We start from the raw sequence: 4,283 nt of genomic DNA, 5'->3' as shown, positions 1-4,283 counted from the left end.
GTGCACCAGTCTTTAGTTGGGATCATTAAGCAATGCGCTGGATGCGGGTGGTACTTCATTGCCAAAGTAGTGCTTGACTCTCTGCCCATTGACCTTGAAAACTCTTCCATCTGTACATCGCAATTCAATGGCACCATGTGGATACACAGTCTCAACGAGAAACGGCCCTGACCATCGCGATTTCAACTTCCCTGGAAATAATTTCAAACGAGAGTTAAATAGCAAAACTCTCTGACCCTTTTCGAATTCCCTATACGCCGATAAAACCCTGCATGGCCTAAAAAACTTCTGATGCCCTTGATATTCTTCGGAGGTGGAAGCTTCTCTATTGCAACCACTTTGGCTCGATCCACCTCTAATCCATTGGATGACACTTTATGTCCAAGGACAATGCCCTCTTGAACCATGAAGTGACATTTTTCCCAGTTAAGAACTAAATTCTTTTCTTGGCACCTCTGCAAAACAAGAGACAGATTATGCAAGCAATGATCAAAAGAGGAGCCAAATACTGAAAAGTCATCCATAAACACTTCCATCACGTCCTCCACCATATCTGCAAAAATCGCCATCATACACCTCTGAAAAGTTGCAGGTGCATTACACAGTCCAAACGGCATCCTCCTGAAAGCAAATGTGCCATAGGGACACGTAAAGGTAGTCTTCTCCTGATCTTCCGGTGCTATAGCAATTTGATTATAGCCTTAATAACCATCTAAGAAACAGTAATAGCAATAACCAGCAAGTCTATCAAGCATTTGATCAATAAAAGGAAGTGGAAAATGATCTTTACGAGTAGCTTTATTCAACTTCCTATAATCTATACAAACTCGCCAGCCAGTTATTGTACGTGTGGTGATTAACTCATTATTCTCGTTCTTAACCACAGTAATCCCACCCTTCTTAGGCACCACTTGAACAGGAGATACCCAACTACTGTCAGAAATAGCATAAATCACTCCCGCATTCAACAGCTTTAACACTTCTTTCTTAACTACCTCTTTCATGGCGGGATTCAACCTTCTCTGATGATCAACATAAGGAGTATACGACTCTTCCATCAAAATTTTATGCATGCAAATTGTTGGACTAATACCCTTAATGTCAGAAATTGACCATCCTAGAGCGGTTTTAAAATTTCTCAGAACTCTCAACAACTTATCTTTTTCTACAGCAGACAAATGCGCAGATATAATAACAGGACAAGTATAATTTTCACCAAGAAATTCATAACATAAGTGCGCAGGCAATGCTTTCAGATCATGAGTTTCAGGGGATACCTCTGGTGCATTATTTTCCAAAATTTCAGATTCCTTAGAACTCACCAGTTTTTCTTTCGGAGCACTGTCTAGGAATACTTTTTGTTCATGTAACTCCCAATCCTCTTCTTTCTCAACCATCTCGTCCGCCACCAAACATTGTTCGAGTGGATCCGTACTTTCTACACATGAAAAAGAGTTATGAGAATCAATAATTTCAATGCTCTTACATGTACTTACCTCATTTGGGCCCCTCATGATGTGATAAATATTAAAAATCACCGCTTCACCGCCAACCCGAAGTGTGAGTTCTCCCTTGTGTACATCGATCAATGCGCGTGCAGTATCTAGAAAAGGTCTCCCAAAAATTAAGGGAGTTTCTTCATCTTCATCCATGTCCAAAATCACGAAATCTGCTGGAAATATGAACTTATCGACCTTTACCAAAACATCCTCCACAATACCCCGTGGGTATGTGATACTCCGATCCGCCAGCTGTAATGTGATGGTGGTCGCCCTGACTTCTCCAAGCTCCAAAGTCCTGTAAACAGAAAAAGGAATTAAATTTATACTGGCTCCTAAATCACATAAAGCTCTATTTACCTTAGAACCACCAATAAAACAAGGGATAGTAAAACTCCCTGGATCCTTCAACTTTTGTGGCAATTTTTTCTGCAGGATTGCGCTACATTCTTCTGTCAAATTCACCACTTCGTTGTCCTGCAATCTCCTCTTCTTAGACATTACATCTTTGATGAATTTTGCATAATTAGGCATTTGTTCCAAGGCATCTGCAAATGGAATATTGATGTGTATCTTCTTGAAGATATCTAGAAACTTGGAAAATTGCTCATCAAGTGCCTTCTTCTTAAACCGCTGTGGATAAGGAAGTTGTGGCTTGTACATCGGTTTAGATTCAGCTTCCTTCTTGGGCTCTTCAACCACAATTTCTTCAGTCACTGGTTCTTCACTTTCTTTGGCTTTGCTCTGCTCTTTCTCTTCTAACTTCTTCCCACTTCTCAACTCAACTGCTTTGCACTGCTCTTTTGGATTTACTTCAGTATTGCTAGGAAACTGTCCTCTGTTTTGATCCTTCAAAGCATTTGCAAGCTGTCCAATCTGTGTCTCCATGGATTTCATCATAGCTCCCAAACTACACATGTGTGTCTCCATGCTATCCATTCGAGTTTCAGTTCTTGATATCCGCTTGTTAGATTCAGTAACAAATGTAGACACCACATCCTCCAACGATGCTTTACCTTCCCCTTGATTTGTATTGAATCCCGGAGGGGGTTTCAACACATTCTTGTTGTTGGCATAAGAAAAGTTTTCATGGTTACGTAAACCAGGATGATAAGTATTAGGAGGAGGGTTACCTCGATAGTTTCCATAGCCTCTGGGATTGATATATTGAGCTTCCTCAGGTGGATGAGATTCATCTATGGCAACCGACACACCTGCAGGTTCTGCGATATTCACCTTGTTCAGAGAAGCCACTTGTGTACTCAACGCAGATAGCTGTGCAGTAATGGATGTAAGAGGATCCACACTGTACACTCCTTTCTTGACTCCCATACGTTCAGATGGCCATTGATAACTATTGATAGTCATCTGTTCCAGCATATCATACGCCTGAATGGGATCCTTGGCAAATATGGTACCTCCAGCAGCAGAGTCCACAGACATTCTTGTAGGCGTATTCAATCCATTGTAGAAAAACTCTATTTCTTCCCAATCTGCAAAATTATGATTAGGACAACGCCTTAACAAATCTTTGTACCTTTCCCATGCCTCGTATAGTTGTTCTGAATCATTTTGTTGAAAGGTACTGATCTCAATCTTTAGCTGGGTTGCCTTGGATGGTGGAAAGAATTTCTCTAAGAATTTCACAGCCATGCCCTCCCAAGTTTTTATGCGTCCTAGTGGCAATGACTGCAGCCAACTCCGTGCTTTGTCCCTAAGAGAAAAAGGAAACAAACGTAAGCGTATTGTATCCTCAGAAACACCATTTATTTTAACAGTATCAGTAATCTCTAGAAAAGTGCGCAAGTGTAAATGAGGATAAGCTGTGGCAGTTCCATTGAATTGGTTCTGCTGAACCATGTTGATTAAGGCCGGCTTCAACTCGAAGTTGTTGGCATTTATTGTCCCTCTAGCGATTCCAGAATAGTGAGCCTGGATCGTTGGCCTGAAATGATCTCTAATTGGCACCAAAGGCAATTCATTGAGTTGAAGCCGGCCTTAATCAACATGGTTCAGCAGAACCAATTCAATGGAACTGCCACAGCTGATCCTCATTTACACTTGCGCACTTTTCTAGAGATTACTGATACTATTAAAATAAATGGTGTTTTTGAGGATACAATACGCTTATGTTTGTTTCCTTTTTCTCTTAGGGACAAAGCACGGAGTTGGCTGCAGTCATTGCCACTAGGACTCATAACAACTTGGGAGGGCATGGCTGTGAAATTCTTAGAGAAATTCTTTCCACCATCCAAGGCAACCCAGCTAAAGATTGAGATCAGTACCTTTCAACAGCATGATTCAGAACAACTATACGAGGCATGGGAAAGGTACAAAGATTTGTTAAGGCATTGTCCTAATCATAATTTTGCAGATTGGGAAGAAATAGAGTTTTTCTACAATGGATTGAATACGCCTACAAGAATGTCTGTGGACTCTGCTGCTGGAGGTACCATATTTGCCAATGATCCCATTCAGGCGTATGATATGCTGGAACAGATGACTATCAATAGTTATCAATGGCCATCTGAACGTATGGGAGTCAAGAAAGGAGTGTACAGTGTGGATCCTCTTACATCCATTACTGCACAGCTATCTGCGTTGAGTACACAAGTGGCTTCTCTGAACAAGGTGAATATCGCAGAACCTGCAGGTGTGTCGGTTGCCATAGATGAATCTCATCCACCTGAGGAAGCTCAATATATCAATCCCAGAGGCTATGGAAACTATCGAGGTAACCCTCCTCCTAATACTTATCATCCTGGTTTACGTAACCATGAAAAC

The 4,283-nt window shown here is 41.3% G+C and overlaps 1 non-coding gene across 1 annotated transcript; it reads right to left on the bottom strand.

Moving 5' to 3' along the window:
• Positions 1-3,762: 3,762 nt before the first annotated feature.
• Positions 3,763-3,868, bottom strand: LOC140885885 (small nucleolar RNA R71). Its single transcript, XR_012151297.1, has one exon. It is a non-coding gene; the product is annotated as a small nucleolar RNA R71 (small nucleolar RNA).
• Positions 3,869-4,283: the final 415 nt, after the last annotated feature.

Source organism: Henckelia pumila, chromosome 2, assembly GCF_033568475.1.
Source record: "Henckelia pumila isolate YLH828 chromosome 2, ASM3356847v2, whole genome shotgun sequence".
Taxonomy (NCBI): Eukaryota; Viridiplantae; Streptophyta; class Magnoliopsida; order Lamiales; family Gesneriaceae; genus Henckelia; species Henckelia pumila.
Note: the sequence above shows the minus strand (reverse complement) of the source record. Positions and strands in the feature narration are given on the sequence as shown.